The 23,696-nt window shown below is 36.4% G+C and overlaps 1 protein-coding gene across 3 annotated transcripts in view; it reads right to left on the reverse strand.

Annotated features, from left to right (window-relative positions):
• NSUN3 (NOP2/Sun RNA methyltransferase 3) overlaps positions 1-23,696 on the reverse strand; it is a 301,891-nt gene that overhangs the window by 57,799 nt on the left and 220,396 nt on the right. For all 3 annotated transcript variants that reach the window (XR_015724230.1, XR_006777400.2, XR_015724231.1), the window contains one exon: positions 5,515-5,615. The gene's annotated coding sequence lies outside the window, so the exon portion shown is untranslated. The remainder of the gene's footprint in view (positions 1-5,514; positions 5,616-23,696) is intronic.

The raw sequence follows: 23,696 nt of genomic DNA on the forward strand, positions 1-23,696 counted from the left end.
CCCTCTTTTAACTTCAGTTGAAGTATACATATATATGAAATTTATATGAATATGCACACACGCAATACAAATTTCACAAATTGGACTTTTTTTTTTAAGAAAGGTCTTAAGGGCTAAGAAGCCAAAGACAAAAATTTTAATTACTATGACTTAAAAGACACAGGAAAAAAATCACCAAATTGTTTAAAATAAGTAAAAAATCCATATTTTTTACGTCTAAGGCTTTAGATCCACAACCTTATGTAAATGAGAGTAAGTACTACCAGGATGTTGGGGTATTGGAAGTGGGTTTTATTCTTTGCCCTTTAATTCTGCCATTCAGAGTATTAATGCTTAGCTATTACTGAAATCAACAAAGCCCAAAGTTGGGATTTATTTAGTTAAGGAAAGTGAGTGAAAGAGCTTCCCAAACATGATCTCCAGACTACAGGAGTGACTATTAGTAACTCTTCACCTAAGGCATTAAAAAAAAAAAAAAGCACTGTTGAGAAAGTGTTTCTGGCTCTCCTGATAAGTATGGTTAGAGGAATACCTGAGCAGTTTGTGGCATTAAATGAATTTAATATTGCTATCTCTCTGGGCCTTTTAACTCCTTTTGCAGTACACCAGGTACTTTTCAGCTTTACCACTTTTTTGATGATAGGCCACCAATGTCTCTAGCCTATAATTAGCCAACCTAATTGATTAAAATCACTCCTAGGTGCTTAAACCAGCACATTAAATTCTGTAACTTTTGTGGGCATATGCATATCAGTCATTTTTGTCCAATCAAATAACATCCATAGAACCCAAGCTTACATATGCTTCTGATTCCTGCTAATACAAACTGATGTGGTCCTACAACCTTTTGGGTATATAAGCTATACCCTTCAGAGTAGGCTTTGTATGTGTCCATTAGGTCTATGTTGGGATCTAACTCCTACGGGTAGAGAAGCCATGAAGGGCAGTGGTGGTGCGTACCTGGGAGAACTGGTGCTTCTTTGTGAGACATCGCAACCAGTAGCAGTCAATAAAAGTTTCATTTCAAGGGGAATCTCTTCTCTCAGATGGGATAGGGAGGTAAGATCCTTTTGTCCCATGGGATAAGCCTTGAACAGGCACTACAATTCTGCAGCCTTGATAATCAGGCCTTGGGCTTGGTCCTCAGCCATATCTGCCCTATGACTACAGGAAATAAGAGGACTCATTCAAAGATGCCCTTGAAGATTTCTGATTTCTATCTTGTACTCTAGGTTATATTTTCATGACTTTGAATTTGTTCTTTTCACCCTGCAGGATTTCTAGGATCTTCCAAAACAGACAACCAATCCATAATCTTTATAATCACTATTGTTACTATAAGACCAAGTGCCACAGCATTTGATTCCACTCCCTTGATTTCTACATTCACTTAAGCCTGTGCCATATGGGTAGAATTTTGAATAATCATAAAGACACTGTAAGCCATGGACTATTGGCGTCCTATTCCTTCCTACCAAAAGATTATCTATGTATTTCTTAAATGTATGGAGCTACCCAATCCATTTTTCAGGCCACCCCACTACCAGATATTTAGTCAGTCATGTTCCTAACAAAAAAGAGATAGCACATGCAATCTGGCTAATTTGTAAAAAGTTTAATGAAGGACTACTTTCAAAGGAGTGGGCAAGAAGCAAGGAAATAATGAGGGAAGATATAGTTCCTCCAGAGCTAACAACCAGTGGAAAACCATTACCACCTATGAGCCTGAAGGTGCAGGGGAGTGAGCAGTTATGAGAATGTGCAATAACTTGCTGTCCATCTGAAAGGAGCGTGGTAACCAACTACAGGAAGTTAAGGGTCTAAATGCCCTGACCTCACTCTGTTCCCACCCAGATATCTGAGTCTGAAGAATTAAATGAAAATTATCCATCCAACATAATCGTAATGGGGAAGACATTTCAACTGGGATCTTGTAGCCAAAAATTAGGAGTTTGGATTTCATTCTAACTGCAATGCAAAGCCACTTAAAATTCTTAAGTTAAGAGCATGAAATTCAATTAATGATTTAAAAATAATCCTCTGGCTATTCTGTAAAAACTGGATTGGAGAGGATCAAGAGAGAAAATGGGATGATGAATTTGGAACTTATTGCAGTGGTTTGGGCAAGAAATGATTTTGCTTGTACTAGAAAGGCGGCAGTAGAGATGGACATAAGGGAATGGCATGAAGCACAATTTAGAGGGAGAATGCAGATGATTTAGTGGTAAATATAATATGGAGAATGAGGAAGAAGATATCAAATATAAATCTCAGTCTTCCAGACTCACTAACAAGCTAGAGGGTGGTGTAATTTACTGAGATCTGTTCAGCAAGAGCTAGTTGAAAATTAAGTTTGAGAAAAATCCCTGAAGAGAGAAGGAAAAAAAAAAAATGTAGTGTATAAAAAGTCACACAAGCTGCATAGTTTTCTAGGAACAAAGCACATTTTATTATAGTCTATTTCAGCATTTTGGAATCTAACCACAAATAAAAAAGTAGGCTTTATGGCTGTCTTCCTCACTGGCAAATGGGAGCTTTCAGGGACGTCTGCTCACCTCTTTGAGATAAATGATATTACTAACTGAAGACAATAAAGTTATTTGTGACAAATGAATAGAATATTGATTTTATTCTATTTTCCTCTGGTAATTTTTTAAAGAAATATTCATAAGAAGCTAGGTTCCAGCCCCAAACAATTGAAAATAACAACAGAATCAATCTGCTGTTAACTAACCCATTCTCAATATTTCCAGCATCTGTGTTTATTTGGCTAGAGATTATACATCTCCCATCAGTCAGAATTCTATTAATTCCTTCCAGGATTATATACTACAAAGAGATTCTAAGGAATGAAATGGCTTCATTAAAGTTTCAATATATGCCTTATCTTCTTCCCAAAATTTCTGAACATTTTAACTAACTTTCATAAGAGAAAACTAGTCATACCTTCTAATGTGAAAATCTTGAAAGACCAATGTTCTTCTCTTTCTCACACTGATTAAAGTCACTCACACTGAATTATCAGAGAATGGCAACCCTCAAACCTGATAGTTCACCTGCTACTTCCAATGATGGTTCCTTCCGGTGCCCTCAAGTAGGTAATTTTTTCAGTGGTTTTTGCAGGGCTTTTCACAGAAAACTGTGGCAACTATAGTGCCAACCAGGACAATTCCTGCTTCAAGTTCTCAGCTTCAGTGCCCAGAAAGAATGAATATAGCCTGTTGTAAGCAGCTCCTACAAGCCACTCCAGTTAACTCCAGTTAAAAAGACTAGTACCTAGAACTTCGTGACACAAATGTCCAGAAATTGATATGTCCAGAAAATACATCATTTGATAAGTCCTTTGCTTCCTTGGGGGATAGAATGCTCTGGAATAGTTTAAGTTCCTACATTTAAAGTTTCAGGATTAAATAATCCATGATGCCTTGACTGCTAACCCCACCAAAAGCTGCCATGTGAGCAAAATAACTAAGGGCTGGGTTGATGGTCAGGATTTTGTCATGTGATCTGAAATTCTGGATTGACTGGACTAAGAGTGGGTGCTGACCCCCAGAGGCTGACGGATAAAGGCACTCTCTGTGGGATTTTGACTACTAGAACAAAATCAGACCCTCTCTCAGAGAGTTTGTATGTGAGACATGGGCAGGAATCCACACACCAAGATCAGCTATTGTTGATAAGAACATAGAGGTAAACTCATAATAGATACTAAGGACAGAAAGTGACTAGTCAAAAACAAGACCGTTTTCTAAAGCTGCTCTTGGGCCACTAAAACTATTATGGTGAATCCAAAGATAATCTATTTATCCATAGATTTTTATCCAGCCCTGAAACTATAGAGGCTGGTTCCAATTCTTTCTTATTTTCCAGTGTATCTTTCTAATGAACTATCACCCAAAGTATTCAAAGCATATCTCGATTCCTTAACACATAAACCCCTAACATAAAGCCTTATTTGATAATTATTTTTTAAAACTTATAATAAATGATCACTTTCAATGTAGTAAGTGAACACACTGTCTTTGGAATAAGATATCCTTAATTTGAATTGTGGCTTTTTTTACTTACTTATGTGACTTTGCCTAAATTATCTAACCTCTCTGATCTTACAGGTTTCTCATCTGGAAATGGAAGATGAGACCAGTGTCATAGTTGTAAAGTTTAAAATGTTGAAAGTAAAGTATTTAACAAAAAGTAATTTCTTATTGTAGAGTATTACATTTTCAAAAGACGTCTGTCTGTTCTAAAGGAAATATTCACAACAGCTGTGTTTTCAGTTTTGAAGGGGAAAAACACTTTGTTGATATTATAAAGTAAAAACCTAGTGAAAATAAAAAGAAGAGAAGGAAAATCTATGAATAGATAAGGGCAATACTAAGCAGTAAAGGAGAATAAGACAGTTACATCAAACTGGGTACTTACAACATCCAACCTCATTAGCTGGGGAAGCCCCATGGTGACAGTCAGGCTGGAGTTCCGACTGAGAGGCCTGGGTGGAGCACCCGCCCCTCTGGTGAGACTTCCAACTGACCATCCCCATAAAGGCTATATTTATAGGGCAAATGACAGGGTCTGAAGTTAAACATTTGTCTACATGCAGTTTGGAGTGAGCCACATTTCTATGTTATCATGTCTTTACATCTTCAAGGAGACTGGGTCATATGTACTTGCCTCCTCACCCAGATTCCATTCTGGGGGGCCAGCCCAACCTGGAGCCAGAGAAGATGAAAGACAAAATTTATAGCCCTTGGCATCCAGACCAAAAGGGCCAATTATGATCTAGAAGCCAACTAATAATCAATTAATCAGACTCCCAAGGTCACTTATGCAGCATAAGTCTCACAAATGGCATTCCTTAACCTGCCTGCAAACATGCAGGTCTGGGTGGTCAGTTATGCAGGACAAATCACAGAAACCTCTATCCATACAATACACTGTTATATTATATTATATAATATATATATTATAGTAGTATATATATATTATATATATTATATTGTATATGTATTATGTTATATTGTATCTGTATTGTATATATGTACAATATATTCTATCACGTTGTATTGTACATGTGTACAATATATTATATTGTATATGTATAACATATATATTATAGTATTATATTATAGTATGTTATATAGTATATATATCTCACATTCCACACTGTCTTCTTGTAGTATGATACTGACACTCTTCCATTAGGTGGTAGGCCATTTTACTTCTTCTTGAAACTGGGTAAATCTTTGTAACTGCCTCAACATAAAGAATGTAGTAGAAGTGACAGTGCTTGACTTCTGAAGCTAGATCATAAAAGATGATATGGCTTCTGCCTGGCTCTCACTCTCTCTTGAAACTCTCACCCTTTGAACCTAGCCACCAAGTTGTAAGGAAGCCAAGGACACACGGAGAGGCCACGTGTAAGCATTCCAGCTGAAAGTCCCAGCTAAGGTCTCATTTGACAGCTATCACTAACCACCACACAGACATATGAGTGAAGGAGCCATTAGATCATACCATCTCTCAGCCTTGGAGTCTTTCAGTTGAGACTTCAGATATCCTAAAGCAGAGACAAGTCATCTTCTTTGTCCTCTTTCCGAATTCCTGGCCCACAGAACCTATGAGTACAATGAATCATTATTTTACATCACTAAATATTAGGGTTATTTATCACAGCATATTAACCGAACACTTGATAAATGACAATTATTATATGATATTATTATGCCAGAACCCCTAAAATAGTGATGCAATAACATTATTATAATTACCATCATTTTTATCATCATAATTACTATATTGTGAGGGTCCTACATATTTTATTTCTATAAACATATAGTCAAGAGGAAAGCATGACTCAATTTATTTAAAGATTCTTCGAAACTAACTTTCCTGGAGCACATATCTCCTTAAATGGAGAGCATCTATAGTGTTTATAACCTGTCCTTGCCACCACAGGCCTGAGTCAGGAGAAACTTCCAGAAGTGTTTGACAAGCTGTTTGTGTTTGAGAGCTTTACTTTAATTATGCTGAACAATCTCAGAGAATTGAAATAGAATGCTGTAAAGACAAGCATTTTTTTTCGCAAGTTCCCAAACACAATGCTTGTTTAATGTGTGTAACTTTTTATGCCAGGTATAGGAAGAAGAAAATGATCTAGACAAGCTCTTTCAACAGCAAAAGATGTTTGTTTTTTTTTTTATAATGGTAATTGGCAGCAAGACAATTTGCTCTAGTTTATTTATAGTAAAATTGTAGAATTGTTTTTAAAGAGTAAACCTTTGTTCTTAGCAGAAAAATGTACACAACAGTATTGTTTTGTGGGCTCCAAGAAGTGCAGATGCTAGTAATGTGATCAGCTTCCTGGATGAATCTTAGTTCTTTGTTGGGTTAATGAACTTCTCATGGTTACACTTCCTTCTCCCACCTTTTACCTTTAATTGTCTTTCATTTCTATCTTTGCTGAAACTTATAAAGGTGAAATGTCTTTTAAAATATATGAAATAGCTCTATTTCATTGAAGGAAAAATGCCAATGCCAAGAAAGAACAGGAATCAATAGTTGAAGCAGAAACCTTGAATTATTCAATAAATGCAATTCTGAAAAGTTTAGTATAACTTGGATTTTGGTAAATTATATTTTAGATAAACTATCAGAGTTTGATACTGAAAAAACTTCTTATTAAATCTTAGTGTATTTGTTTCGTAAATATAAAGGTTCAAATATAATCTTTTATTTACGATAAGCAATGCTTAGAGTAGAAAATGGATAGCATATATAAATTTAATTACAAATGAATAAAAGTCTTAATGCTAAAGATAAAATTAAAAAACAAGAAGTATTATATTTTATTTCAATGTGGAAAAATATTTATCCATTTTTGGATTAATGAAGAGATTCTTTTTAATGTTTATAACCATAAAGAGATCTTTTAAAAATAGATTGATAGATTTGGTTTCATAAACATTTAAAACCTATATCCATAAAATATAACTCAAATTAATTTTAAAAGTAAAGTGAAAAGGTAAAAACCAATTGCAATATGTACAATAAATAATTTCATGTGTATGTATATATGTAAATACATAGATAGAAAGAGAGAGCCAAGACAGAAAAAGAGCTCCTACAAATCAAACACAGTAATAGAAAAAGGTGTCAAGATGTAAAGAGGCAAATGAAAAAGATAAGCAGTTTAACTAATTAAATTATGTTTAAACGTACATGTAACAAAACATACAAATATCAAAACAAAACCAGAATGAGACATATTTTTAAATCTACCTAATATTCAATCATTGAAATAGGGAAATCAATATTCTCATACAGTTTCATACATTGTTATTAGAACTATAAATGGATGGCACCATTTTGAAAGGCAATTTTGAAAATCTACTAAAATTATGTTTTGTATCATTTGACACAACAGCTTCACTTAGTGAATTTTATAAAATTGATACATTCCTACCAGTGAGTGAAGATATATGTATAAGAAAAAATTTTTTAAATGTTAGTAATAGACAAAGACTGAGGAAAGAACATCTGACAGCAAAAGATCAGTTAAATAAAGGTATACAAATACAGCTATTAAAAAGAATAAAGTGGATCTATACAAACAGCTATGTTCAAATAGAATGTATGTTAAAATATAGGTTGCAAGACCACATTTAGAGCATGATTTAGTTTCCTATAAAATAGTATTAATAAAAAAAAATTCAGAGGGGGCCCCTGGTTTGCTCAGTCCGTTGAGCGTCTTACTCTTGATTTCAGCTCAGATCATGATCTAGGATTTGTGAGATCAAGCCCCAGTGAGGCTCCATGCTGGGCTGCTTAAGATTCTCTCCAATCCTCTCCCTCTGCACCAGCCCCCCCTGCTCATGCAGTCTCTCTCTCTCTCAAACCAATCCTAAGGAAACAAAGATAAGTGATTAACCCCCCCAAAAAGAGAATGCAAAACAACAATCATAAAGATGATTACTGAGATCAGAAGAGCAATGCATGAACAAGTGAGAATTCCAATAAAGAGAAAGAAAATATAAAAAGAGTACCAAACCAAAATCATAAAGCTGGAGAATACCTTAAATGGACCGAAACATTTAATAGAAGAATTCAACAGCAGACTAGATCAAGCAGAAGAAAGGGTTAGCACACATGAAGATAGGTTAGTGGAAATCATTCAATCAGAGGAACAAAAAGGGGAGAAAAAAAAAGAAATAGAGTGAAGATTGTTTAAGTGATTTATAGAATACTATTAGTGGAACAGTATACACATTATGGACTCCCAGAAGGAAAACAGAAAGAGAAAAGGGGCAAAAACCCATTCAAAGAAATAATGGCAGAAAATTCTCAAACCTGGGGAAAGAAATAAACATTCAGATCCAGGAATCCCAGAGAAAATTATTAAGATGAATCCAAAGAGACCCACACCAATACACATTATAATCAAACTGCCAAAATTTAAAGAGATTAACGCAATTTTGAATACAGCAAGAAAAAGCAATTTGTTCCATATAAGGAAACCCCCATAAAACAGCAGATTTTTTTAGCAGAAACTTTGCAAGCCATAACTGAGTGGGAAGATATATTCAAATTGGTGAAAGTAATAAACTGCCAACCAAGAATATTTTATTCAGCAAACTTGTCATTCATATTTGAAGGACAGACAAAAGCTAAAGTTCATCACCCCTGGACCTGCCTTTTAAGAAATGCTAAAGTGAGTTCTTGAAGCTGAAATGAAAAGGTTATACTAAGAAATAAAAAAGTATATAACTCACTAAATATAGTCCAATTCAGAATACTCTAATATTGTAATGGTGGTGTGTAAATCACTTTGAACACTAGTGTAAAGCTTAAAACACAAAATATTAAAAATAACAATAACTACAATATTTGTTAGTGGTACACCATATAAAAAGATGTAAATTATGAAATGAAAAACATAAAATGGTGGGGGAAGAGTGTAAAAAATGTAGACCTTTTTTATGTATTTGAAGTTGTCATCAGCTGAAAATAGAATTTTATAACTGGTATGTTTGTATGTAAGCCTCGTGGTAATCACAAAGCAAAAATCTATAGTGGATATACAAAATATAAAGAAGGAATCAAAGGAGAAAATCACCAAATCACAAACGAAGACTGCAAGAGAGTAAGTAAGAAACAAAAAATCTATGAACACCCAGAAAACAACTGAATAAGTGGCAATAGTAAGCTCTTACCTATAAATAATCACTTTAAATGTAAATGGTCTATGGGGACTTGGAAGAAGATGGCGGAGGAGTAGGGGAACTTTTTTCAGCTGGTCCCCTGAATCGAGCTGGATATCTACCAAATCATCCTGAACACCCACAAAATCAGCCTGAGACGTAGGAAGATACATCTGGATCTCTACAAACGAACATCTCCGGTGCTGAGTACTGAGGTACGAAGCAGGGAGCCATGAATCTGAGCACAGATATAGGAAGATAAACGGAAAGGGGAGGGAGCCGCCATGCTCGGGCGCCGGGAAGCAGTAGCCACCTGCACTGGGGAGCCGGGCAGACTCGCGGAGGGACACCCGTGAGAAAGCAGATTGAGACCGTGAGCCTGAGAACGCACGCGACCGGTCTGAAAACCGGAGCTACGGCCTGCTCACTGGAACCGGACTGATACCAGGAGCTCAGGAGCGCCTGCGCAACCAGACTGAAAACTGGAGCTCCAGAGCACTCACTGGAGTGGGACTGACACGAGGAGCTTGGGAGCGTGCACGCAACCAGATGGAAAACCTGCGCTTGGAGCACGAGCGAACCACACTGAAACAGGGAGCCCGGGAGCACGCGCAGGAATGGGGGGCAGCTGGCAGTCTTAGAAGCACAAAGGACAGAGATATGCCAGCCCTGGGAGCAAGAACTGGGAGAGCGACTGTGGGGCGCACAACCCAGGATGCTGCAGGGTTTTTAGTAGCACCGACAGAAACAGAGTTAAAGTGGCCAAGAGAGCTTAGTGGAGAGCGGACTGCGATCTCTCTGTTCTGAGACAGAGGCTAGGATACAGCCACTGCTACTCTGACTCTCAGAAGAGTCACAGAAAACCACCAGGGAAAGCTGCCAGGGAACAAAAGCCCAGAAAAACTGGTTCACATTGTGCCCATCCCGCATCCCCACAGGGGACGGGCAACTCTACCCAAACAAGGTTGCCTGAGTATCAGCGTGGCAGGCCCCTCCCCCAGAAGGCATGCTGAAAAATCAAGAAGCTCACATCCCTAAGGTCCCTATAAAACAAGTGCACATTGCTTGGGTCCTGGTCAATAATTTGGGCTCTGTACATCCCCGCAACCTCTCCTCATCAAAATGACAAGAAGGAGGAACCTCCATCAAAGGAAAGAAACAGAGACTGTGGCCTCTGCCATAGAACTAATGGATATGGATATAACCAAACTCTCAGAAATGGAGTTCAGAGTAACAATGGTCACGATTATGTGTAGGTTTGAAAAAAATATTAATGAAAATATTAACAAGAATATAGAATCTCTAAGGGTGGAAATGAGAGTGAATCTGGCAGAAATTAAAAATACTATGAATCAAATGCAGTCTAAACTGGATGCTCTGACAGCCAGGGTAAATGAGGCAGAAGAATAAATTAGTGAGTTGGAAGATGGGATGATAGAAAAGAAGGAAAAATGGGAACCAAGCTTAAAAAATCCAATCTCAAGAATGTAGAATACGGGAGATTACTGACTCAATGAAACGTTCCAATGTCAGAATCATTGGCATCCCTGAGGGGGTGGAGAAAGAGAAAGGTCTAGAAGAGATATTTGAACAAATTGTAGCTGAGAACTTCCCTAATCTGGGAAAGGAAACAAACATTCATGTCCAAGAGGCAGAGAGGACCCCTCCCAAGATCAATGAGAACAGACCAACACCACATCACATAATAGTATAATTCGCAAATCTTAGATCCAAGGATAAAATCTTGAAAGCGGCCAGGGGGAAGAGAATCCTCACCTACAGAGGGAGGAACATCAAAATAAATGCGAGACCCATCTACAGAGACCTGGCAAGCCAGAAAAAGCTGGCAAGACATATTCGGAGAACTAAGTGAGAAGAACATGCAGCCAAGGATCCTTTATTCAGCAAGGCTGTCATTCAGAATTGATGGAGAGACAAGGACCTTCCAAGACTGGCAGAAACTGAAAGAATATGTGACCACCAAGCCAGCCCCACAAGAAATATTAAGGGGGGGGGGTTCTATAAAAGTAAAAAGACCCCAAGAGTGATACGAAACAGAAATTTACAATCTATAGGAACAAAGACTTTACTGGCAACATGGCATCATTAAAATTATATCTCTCAATAATCACTCTCGATGTGAATGGCCTAAATGCACCCATAAAACACCACAGGGTTGCAGATTGGATAAAATGACATGACCCGGGGCGCCTGGGTGGCATAGCGGTTAAGCGTCTGCCTTTGGCTCAGGGCATGATGCTGGCATTGTGGGATCGAGCCCCACATCAGGCTCTTCTGCTGTGAGCCTGCTTCTTCCTCTCCCACTCCCCCTGCTTGTGTTCCCTCTCTTGCTGGCTGTCTCTATCTCTGTCAAATGAATAAATAAAATCTTTAAAAAAAAAAAAAAAAAGACATGACCCACCCATATGCTGTCTACAAGAAACTCATTTTGTACCTAACGATACATCCAGACTGAACGTGAAGGGATGGAGAACCATTTTCATGCCAATGGGCCTCAAAAGAAAGCTGGGGTAGCAATTCTCATATCAGACAGATTTCGATTTTAAACTAAAGACTGTAGTTAGAGCTACAGAAGTACACTATATTATTCGTAAAGGATGTATCCAACAAGTGGTTATGACAATTATAAATATCTATGCCCCCAACAGGGGAGCAGCTAGATACACAAGCCAACTCTTAACCAGAATAAAGAGACATATAGATAATATAATACGTTAATAGTAGGGGACCTCAACACTCCGCTCTCAGCAATAGACAGATCACTTAAACAGAAAATCAACAAAGAAATAAGGGCTTTGAATGACATACTGAGCCAGATGGACCTCATAGATATATACAGAACACTACACCCCAGAACAACAGAATACTCATTCTTTTCGAACACACATGGAACTTTCTCCAGAATAGACCATATACTGGGTCACAAAACAGGTCTCAACTGATACCAAAAGATTGAGATTATTCCCTGCATATTCTCAGACCACAATGCTTTGAAACTGGAACTCAATCATGAGGAAAAATTTGGAAGAAACTCAAACACTTAGAAACTAAGAACTATCCTGCTTAAGAATGATTGGGTAAACCAGGAAATTAAAGATGAGCTTAAGCAATTTATGGAAACCAATGATAATGAAAACACATCGGTCCAAAACCTATGGGACGCTGCAAAGGCAGTCCTAAGGGGAAAATACATAGCCATCCAAGCCTCACTCAAAGGAATAGAAAAATCTAAAATGCAGTTTTTATATTCTCACCTTAAGAAGATGGAGCTGGAACAGAAGAACAGGCCTAACCCACACACAGGAAGGTAGCTGATCAAGATTAGAGCAGAGATCAATGAATTAGAAACCAGAAGCACAGTAGAGCAGATCAACAAAACTAGAAGCTGGTTCTTTGAAAGAATAAATAAGATCAATAAGCTACTGGCCAGACTTATTCAAAAGAACAGAGAAAGGAACCAAATTAATAAAATTATGAATGAAAGGGGAGAGATTATGACCAACACCAAGGAAATAGAAACAATCATTAGAAACTATTATCAACAACTATACATCAATAAATTAAACAACCTGGAAGAAATGGATGCTTTCCTGGAAGCCTATAAACTACCAAGTCTGAAACAGGAAGAAATTGAGTATCTAAACAGACTGATTAATTATGAAGAGATTGAAGCAATGATCAAAAACCTTCCCAAAAACAAGAGTCCAGGGCCTGACGGATTCCCCAGGGAATTCTATCAAACATTCAAAGAAGAAATAATACCTATTCTTCTGAAGCTGTTTCAAAAAATAGAAACAGAAGGAAAACTACCAAACTCATTCTATGAGGCCAGTATTACCTTGATCCCCAAACCAGGCAAAGACCCCATCAAAAAGGAGAATTACAGACTGTATCCCTGATGAATATGGATGCCAAAATTCTCAACAAGATCCTAGCTAATAGGATCCAACAGTACATTAAAAGGATTATCCATCATGACCAAGTGGGATTCATCCCTGGGATGCAAGGGTGGTTCAACATTTGCAAATCGATCAGTGTGATAGATTATATCAACAAGAAAAGAGGCAAGAACCATATGATCCTCTCAACTGATGCAGAAAAAAACATTTGACAAAATACAGCATCCTTTCCTGATTAAAACCCTTTAGAGTGTAGGGATAGAGGGTACATTTTTCAATTTCATAAAAACCATCTATGAAAAGCCTACAGCGAATATCATTCTTAATGGGGAAAAGCTGAAAGCCTTTCCCTTAAGATCAGGAACACAAGAAGGATGCCCACTCTTGCCATTATTATTCAACATAGTACTAGGAGTCCTTGCAACAGCAATCAGACAACAAAAAGGGATAAAAGGTATCCAAATCAGCAAAGAAGAAGTCAAACTGTCTCTCTTCGCAGATGACATGATACTCTATATGGAAAACCCAAAAGACTCCACCCCCAAATTACTAGAACTCATAGAACAATTCAGTAATGTGGCAGGATACAAAAATCAATGCTCAGAAATCAGCTGCATTTCTATACACGAACAATGAGACTGAAAAAAGAGAAATTAGGGAATTGATTCCATTTACAATAGCACCAAAAATCATATGATATCTTGGAATTAACTTAACCAGAGAGGTAAAGGATCTATATTCTAGAAACCACACAACACTGATGAAAGACATAGAAGACACAAAAAGATGGAAAAACATTCCATGTTCATGGATCGGAAGAATAAATGAAGTTAAAATGTCTATGCTACCCAGAACAATCTACACTTTCAATGCCATCCTGATCAAAATACCAATGACATTTTTCAAAGAGCTGGAACAAACAATCCTAAGATTTGTGTGGAACCAGAAAAGACCCCGAATTGCCAAGGAAATGTTGAAAAGGAAAAACAAAGCTGGTGGCATCACATTGACTGATTTCAAGCTATACTACAAAGCTGTGATCACCAAGACAGTATGGTACTGGCACAAAAACAGACACATAGACCAGTGGAACAGAATAGAGAACCCAGAAATGGACCCTCGGCTCTTTGGGCAACTAATCTTTGACAAAGCAGGAAAAAACATCCAGTGGAAAAAAGACAGTCTCTTCAATAAATGGTGCTGGGAAAATTGGACAGCTATATGCAAAAGAATGAAACTTGACCACTCTCTCACACCATACACAAAGATAAACTCCAAATGGATGAAAGACCTCCATGTGAGACAGGAATCCATCAAAATCATAGAGGAGAATATAGGCTGTAACCTCTTCGACATCAGCCACAGCAACTTCTTTCATGACACATCTCCAAAGGCAAGAGAAACAAAAGATAAAATGAACTTGTGGGACTTCATCAAGATAAAAAGTTTCTGCACAGCAAAGGAAACAGTCACCAAAACAAAGAGGCAACCCACAAAATGGGAGGAGATATTTGCAAATGAAACTACAGATAAAAGGCTGGTATCTAAGATCTATAAAGAACTTCTCAAAATCAATACATAAGAAACAAATAATCAAGTAAAAACATGGGCAGAAGATATGAACAGACAGTTTTCCAATGAAGACATATGAATGGCTAATAGACACATGAAAAAATATTCAAATCATTAGCCATCAGGGAAATTCAAATCAAAACCACATTGAGATACCACCTTATGCCAGTCAGAATGGCAAAAATGGACAAGGCAGGAAACAACAAATGCTGGAGATGATATGAAGAAAGGGGAACCCTCTTACACTGTTGGTGGGAATGAAAGTTGGCACAGCCACTTTGGAAAACAGTGTGGAGGTCCCTCAAAAAGCAACTGCACTACTGGCTATTTACCCCAAAGTTACAGACGTAGTGAAGAGAAGGGCCATATGCACCCCAATGTTCATAGCAGCATTGTCCACAATAGCTAAATTGTGGAAGGAGCCGAGATGCCCTTCAACAGATGAATGGATAAAGAAGATGTGGTCCATATATACAACGGAATATTACTCAGCCATCAGAAAGAACGATTACCCAACATTTGCAGCAACATGGACGGGACTGGGGGAGATTATGCTAAGTGAAATAAGTCAAGAAGAGAAAGACAATTATCATATGGTTTCACTCATTTATGGAAAATAAGGAATAGCAGGGAGATTGGTATTACAAGGAAGGGAAGAATGAAGGGGGGGTAAACAGAAGGGGGAATGAACCACAAGAGACCATGGACTCTGGGAAACAAACGGAGGGCTTCATGGGGGAGGGGAGTGGAAAATTGGGATAGGCCGGTGATGGGTATTAAGGAGGGCACATATTGCATGGGGCACTGGGTGTTATATGCAAACAATGAATCACGGAACACTACATCAAAAACTAATGATGTACTGTATGGTGACTAACATAACATAATAAAAAATTTTAAAAAAATGTAAATGGTCTAAATTTTTCAATCAAAGGATATAAAATAATGTGAATAGATTAAAAAAAAAAACAAGACCTAGGTATATACTGCCTATAAGAGACTCACTTCATGCATAGACTAAAAGTGAAGGTATGCAGAAAGATGGTCCATGCAAATAGAAACCAAAAGAAAGCAGGGTAGCTACATTTATATCAGACAAACTAGCCTAAATCAAAAACTGTAACAAAAGACAAAGATCATTATATAATGATAATGGGTTCAATTCAATAAGAGTATATAAGAATTGTAAATATTTATGCACCTAACATCCTAGCACTTATATATACACAGCAGATATTAAGAAGTATAAAGGGAGAAATAATAGATAGAAATACATTAATAGTAAGGTACTCCAATACCCCACTTTCAACAATGGATAGATCATCCATACAGGAAATCAATAAGGAAACATTGGATTTGAACTATATGATAGACCAAATGGACATAACAGACATATACAGACTATTTCATCCCAAGATAGCAGAATACCCATTTTTCTCAAGTATACACAAACATTCAATAGGATAGATCATGTGTTAGGCCACAAAACATGTATTAACAAATTTAAGAGTCTGAAATCATCTCAAGTATCTTTTCTGACCACAATGGTATGAAACTAGAAATCAATATAACAGGAAGAAAACTGGAAAATTAAACAAGCAAACAAAAAATGTAGAGATTAAACAACTTGTACCTGAACAATCAATGGGTCAAGGAAGAAATCAAAAAGGAAATCAAAAAATATATTGAAACAAAAAAAGATGGAAGAACATTGTACCACAACTTATGAGATCCAACCAAAACAGTTCTAAGAGTTTATGGTAATAAGCACCTACATTAACAAAAAAGAAAGATTTCAAATTACAACCTAAGCCTATACCTCAAGGAACTAGAAAAGATAAGAACCTAGGCACCTGGGTGGCTCAGTTAAGCATCTGAATTGATTTTGGCTCAGGTCATGATCACAGGGCTGTGAGATCGAGCTCCACACTGGTTTAACCCTCAGAGCAGAGTCTGCTTGAGATTCTCTCTCTCTTCCTCTGCCCCTGCTCATGCACTCTAAGTAAATAAATAAAATACATTTTTTTAGAAAATGAAAAAATAAGAACAAACTAAGCCCAGTGTTAGAAGGAAGAAAACAACAAAGATCACAGTAGAAATAAATGAAATAGAGTAGATGGCCAACAGAAAAGCCAATGAAACTAAGAGTTGGTTCTTTGAAAAGATAAACAAAATTGACAAATCTTTAGCTAGACTAACTCAGAAAAAAATGAATACTCAAATAAAGTCAGAAGTGAAAGAGGAGACATTACAACTGATACCACAGAAATACAAAGGATCATAACAGATATGATAACGAATTATATACCAACAAATTGGATAACCTAGAAGAAATGGATAAATTCCTAAAAACATACAACCTAGTAAGTGTAAATCATGAAGAAATAGAAAATCTGAACAGACCAATAATGTGTCAGGAGATTGAATCAGTAATCAAAAATCTCCTGAAAAAGAAAAGCCCAGCACCAGATTTCTTCACTGGTAATTCTACAAAACAATTAAAGAACAATTAATATCAGTCTTTCTCAAACTTTTCCAAAAAGTTGATGAGGAGAGAACACTTTCATAATCATTTTATAAAGCCAGCATTACCCTAACACCAAAGCCAGACAAGAACACTACAAGAAAAAAGATTATAGGCCAATGTCCCTAATGTACATAAATGTAAATATCCTTAACAAAATACTGGCAAACTGAATTCAACAACACATTAAAAGAATCATACACCATCATCAAATGGGATTTATCCCCAGGATGCAAATATAGTCTAACATCTGCAAATCAATAAATGTGATCAATACATCATATTACAGAATAAAGGATGAAAGTCATATGATCCTCTTAATAGATGTAGAAAAAGTGTTTGACAAAATTTAGTATCCTTTCATGATAAAAACTTTCAACAAATTAAATATAGAAGGAATCAACATAAGAAAGGCAATATATGATAAGTCCACAACTAACAACACATTTAATGGTGAAAAGCTGAAAGATTTTTCTCTAAGATCAAACACAAGATAAGTGTGCCCACTTTCACCACTTCTATTCAACCACAGTACTGAGTCTTAGCCAGAGCAGTAAGACAATAAAAGAAATAAAAGTTATCAAAATTGGAAGGGGAGAAGTAAAATGTGTCTCTGCAGATGTCATGATGGTATATCACAAAATCCTAAAACTCTACAAAAAAAAAAAAGTTAAAACTAATAAATGAATTTTGTTGCAGGATACAAAAATCAACATGCAAAAATCAGATACCACTAAGAAGCTATCCCCCCCCAAAAAAAATTCTGTATACAATAGCATCGAAAACAATAAAACACTTAGGAATAAATTTAACTAAGGGGGTAAAAGATCTGCACACTGAAAACTATAAGACTTTAATGAAAGAAATTATAGAAGACACAAATAAATGGAAAGATATTGCATGCTTATGAATTGGAAGAATTAATATTGTTAAAATGTCCATACTATCCCAAATCATCTACAAATTCAATGCAATCCCTACCAAAATTCCAATGTCATTTTTCACAGAAATAGAAAAAGTAACCCTAAAATTTGTATGGCACCACCAAAGACTCTGGATAGCTACAGAAAAACAAAGCTGGAGGTATCACATGTCCCCATTTCAAACTATAAGACAAAGCTACAGTAATCAAAATAAAATGGTACTGGCATAAAAACAGACACATAAATCAATGGAAGAGAATAGACAGCTCAGAAATAAATCCACACATATTTAGTCAGTGAATTTTTGACAAAGGGACCAAGCAGACACAATGGGGGCAGGACAGTCTCTTCAATAAATGGTGCTGGGAAAACTGAACAGCTGCATGCAAATGAATGAAATTGGACCCTTATCTTACACTATATGCAAAAATAAACCCAAAATGGATTAAAGATTTAAACATAAAATCTGGAACTATAAAACTTCTAGAAGAAAACATAGGGGGAAAGCTGCTCAACATTGGTCTTGGCAATGATGTTTTGGGTTTAATACCCAAAGTACAAGCAAAAAAAACAAAAAACAAACAAACAAAAAGAAACAAATGGGACTACATCAAACGAAAGTCTTTGCACAGCAAAGGAAACAACAAAACGAAGAGGCAATCTGCAGAATAGAAGAAAATATTAGGAAACCAAAATATATAAGGAAGTTTTACAACTTAATGGCAAAAAAATAAAATAAATTTTAAAAAATAACCCAAATAAAAAAAGGGGAAAGGACTTGAATAGACAGTTTTCCAAAGAAGACATATAAATGGCCAACAGATACATGAAAAGATGGCCAACATCACTAATCATCAGGGCAATGCAAATCAAAACTACAATGAAATATAACCTCACATCTGTTAGGATGGCAATCATCAAAATGTCAAAAGATAAGTATTAGCAAGGATGTGGAGAATAGGGAAACCAAACCTTATGCACTGTTGGTAGGAATATAAAATTGGCACAGGTATTAATGGAACACAGTATGGAAGTTACAAAAAAATTAAAAATAAAACTACCATATGATCCAGCAATCCCATTTCTGGGTATATATCCAAAAGAAATAAAACCACCACCTCAAAGATATACCTGCACTCCCATATTCATTGCAGTGTTCCATTATTTACAATCGCAAGATATGAAAAACAACCTAAATGTTCATCAACGAATGAATGGATAAATAAAATGTCACACACACACACACACACACACACACACACACACACACACATACACACACACAGAGTAGAATATTATTCAATCTTTAAAAAGAAAAATCTTCCTTTTACAACAACATGTATGGACTGCAGAACATTATGCTAAGTAAAACAAGTCAGACACAGAAAGTCAAATATTACATGATCTCATTTACATGTGGAATCAAAACAAAAATAAAAACAAAAACCTGAACTAATATTAAGAGAATATTAACCAGAGGCTGGGGTGTGGGGGAATAGAGGTATTTAAAAAAAGAAGAAAAGAAGACAGTAGAATGATGGTTGCCGTCGGCGGGGGGAACAGGTCATGGGGAGTTATCATTTAATCAGTGCAAAGTTTCTGTTTTTGCCAAATGAAAAAAGTTCTGGCATGTATGGTAGTGATAGCTGTATAATAATATGAATGTATTTAATACCACTGAACTGTACACCTAAAAATGGTTAATATAGTAAATTTGATGTCATGCATATTTTATAATTAAAAAATTGGAACGACTTACTATTTAAAAATCAGGAACTACAGAATTAATGGGAGTAACAACAACAGCAATGATGATGATGATGACAATAATAATAATACAAACTGATTCTTCACTTTAAAAAATAGAAAATCTCAGGGGCACCTGGGTGGCACAGCGGTTAAAGCGTCTGCCTTCGGCTCAGGGCGTGATCCCGGTGTTCTGGGATCGAGCCCCACATCAGGCTCTTCCACTATGAGCCTGCTTCTTCCTCTCCCACTCCCCCTGCTTGTGTTCCCTCTCTCGCTGGCTGTCTCTATCTCTGTCAAATAAATAAATAAAATCTTTAAAAAAAATAAATAAATAAAAAATAGAGAGTCTCTGATAATAATTTTAAAGATTTTAATTTTAATTAAAGAGTGGCAATAAATAGACTTGTCACTGATTAGCGCTTTTTTTTAGGATTTAATCCATATTTGATGTATATATCATGTCCATCATAACCCAGGCCTGTACTCCATAACTACAGATAATAAATGAACAAAAATAAAATGGAAGAAAAAAAAACAAAAATGAAGATCCTGTTTAGAAGTATGCTAAAACAGTCTTTAATACAGATTCCATAGGCTCAGATTCTTGGCCTTTAGAACAAAACTTTCCCTTGACAACTCTATAAAGAAAACAATTGACTGATCAAATTCACAATGCTAAAAAAAGGAGGATACTTAAATGATTTCAGAAGGAAGTTCTAAGTATATTTAAATAATCCATTTACAGATAAAGTAAATGCTAATGAAACAAGAATTTAGAAATTTTGCACACGTTGTATTCTGCATATACTCAGTACTTTAGAACTTGCCACTAGTTCATCTGGCCTCCTCATTCCAACCAGTTCAACTCTGAGATTTTTTTTTTTTTTTTGAACACTGATAATTCAAGAATTCCAACCAGTTCAACTCTGAGATTTTTTTTTTTTTTGAACACTGATAATTCAAGAATTCAAACACTGCTTCTAGGGGTGGATCCAGGTTTTGTGTGGCTTCCACAATTTAGAGAGCCCTCTCTAAGAATAAGAACAAAAGGGAATATAAGTCTATGAAAATGCATTGCTAGTGTCCTTCTTGCAAGGAATTAGCTGCATGGTATACCTGTCTCTCCTTTCCTCATTTTATAATCAAGGAAGAATAGTTTTCTTCTGTTTCAGTGCAATTGTACTCTCTCTCTGAAGAACTAAGAAAATACTTTTCTTTTCTAACAGATCTTAATTTACCATCCAGACATCTCCCCACAGCAGGGGGTCCCTGGCCTTCTTTCAGCAGGGGGCCAAATGAACCCCTTTCTGCTTCACGTTTTTAAGAACAAAGCCTGCAATTCATTTTTCCTTATAATGACATGTTCTTGTGACTGCAGAGATTTCCCTTTTACCATACCCCCACTTTCTGCCAATTTTATAAAATGAAGATCACAAGGGAAGAGTGAAGCAAATGTTTCTATGAGTCCCTCCACCAATAAGAAAGAAGTTCAGCTGTTTCTCAGATTACAAGGCAAGCAAATGGCCTTTCCCTGTGTTAGTATGCCAGGATATAGAATTTTACTATCTTGTTAAAACACTATTAGTAAACAGGATGCAAAAATGAAACAGATTTATATTTGTACTTGGATAGCTATAAATGGCAGTAGTATAGACACAGAAATTGCTCAAGGAATCTGAATCACAAAGGAGAATATAAAATTAAGAGAGTATAAAGACAAATATAAGCCAGATTAATACTTGCAACTTGTCTTTGTTCTCTAGTTGCAGTATCATAAAACATGAGAGAGATGAAAAATGGAGAATGGAAAGAAATGAGAATGGATAAGAAAAATTACTACTGGCATTGTTGGTCCTTTAATTTAGTACAAATTATTATCACATTTTAGTGAGTGAACCGTGTACAATACATTTTGAAAGTTCAAATCCATTGAAATGAATTTTAATTCAACATTTTTCTTTATTCAACATTTTCCTACATGAAAAGCTACATATTTCCAATTTCTTCAGTTTCTCACCCAGCAATCAAGAGTATATGCTCATTCAGGGCGCCTGGGTGGCTCAGTCAGTTAAGCATCCAACTCCTGATTTCAGCTCAGGTCATGATCTCAGGGTTGTGAGGTCAAGCCCTGCGTGGGGCTCCGTGCTAAGAGCAGAGCCTGCTTGGGATTCTCTCTTTCTCCCTCTCCCTCTCTCTCTCTCTCTAAAAAAAAGGGGGGGTGAGTATATGCTCATTAATTTTAAACCATTGATTCCAGACTAACAATGAGTCAACATACTGTATGTGCTGGAAAAGCTGATGTGGAAAGCTTTATTCAATATTTGTTTTTATTATTATCTCCATACCGTCTTACTAAATAGGCTACTTATGAATATGGTAATGAATAATTTGTACTCATAGTTTGCTTTTGTTAAACAAAGCAGCAGAATCTACCTCAGGGGAATCCTGATTTAAGTCTCAGCTTAAAATATCCCTGTCAGTTAGGGAGCGTTAGACTCCAAGTTTCCTCCAAGCCCCTGAACTGAAACCTCATTCATGTTTTGTCATTTCCTTGAGAGACAAAGAGGCTACCTCCTGAGAAAACAATTGTAAACGGTTGAGCAAATAATTGCTGCCTTGTAATTCTACATCATGCTTCATGATCTCAGGGCTTATGTCTAGGAGATAACATCTGAACTGATGTATCAGCCAAAATCTGTAAATTCTAGGGTGAAACATAGTATGTACCATCTATTTCCTAAGAATTAATAAATACAAAAATAGAAAGAAACACAATCTCCATCACTCTAAAAATGCACATGAAAGCCCACATGCAGACCTCCAGAACATGTGTGGGAAGCCATTTGGGATGATCTGTTGGGATGCAAAGAGATTGAGCCACCTCTCCTTAGAGCAACCCCATAGGAAGCATGAGCTGGTTACATATATCAAACCAGAGGCTGCTAAACATCCCGTCCTATGCCTTCTTTCCTCCCACTCCTTCCCCCTCAAGGAAAAAGGGTCTAATTTTTTTAGTGTCTGCAATTAAACTGTTGATTATTGCATTTCATCAATTTCTGGACCCCATCAAAGGCAATATAAATTCTATTCTACTTAAAGGTAGAGTCAGTTTATATTTTGGCTCCTCCTAATCAACCTTTGGGAAACCAAATCTGCTTACCCACATCAATTATAAAAGAGATTTTCAGGGAAAGGGGTGAGAAGATCTACCTCCTCTGACTCTCTCTAAGCATTTGTGACTTCTTGAGCTCTTTGACATCATATTATGACCTTTGACCATGGTTCACATCCTGTAGCATAAGGAGGTAACACAGTGTGTTACCACAGTGGTTGACAGTGTGACCTCTTTGGTATGATATCAGTGCTGATACATTGGTACTGAGTAATATTTGACAGCTACATAACTTCCCAAGCCTCAGTCTTTTCATCTATAAAGTGGGAATAATAACCGGACAAAACTGAGATTGCATTTCTGGGAGTATTAAATGAGTTAATGCAGATAAAACATTTAGAATAGTTACTTCTAATAGGGTAACACTCAATAAGTACCAGCTATTGCCTTTAGAGAAAGATTCTCTTATGGGAAAAGCATATGGCCTAAAAAAGATTTTATGCATATTTAGGGACTCCACCACATGTCCATCCCCTTCATTTGAGACAATCAAATTCTTGCCACATTCTTTTCTCATAGTTTTTCAAATTCACAATATGTTCTTCTCCAAATTCTAAAATCCCTCTGATATCTAAAGACAGCCAGGAGCTAGAGGACAGCTTTGGCCCAAATGATCTTACTTATCTGTTCTTAGAGAAA

Source organism: Ursus americanus, chromosome 4 (assembly GCF_024610735.1).
Source record: "Ursus americanus isolate L20-20 chromosome 4, mUrsAme1.1.p, whole genome shotgun sequence".
Classification (NCBI taxonomy): Eukaryota; Metazoa; Chordata; class Mammalia; order Carnivora; family Ursidae; genus Ursus; species Ursus americanus.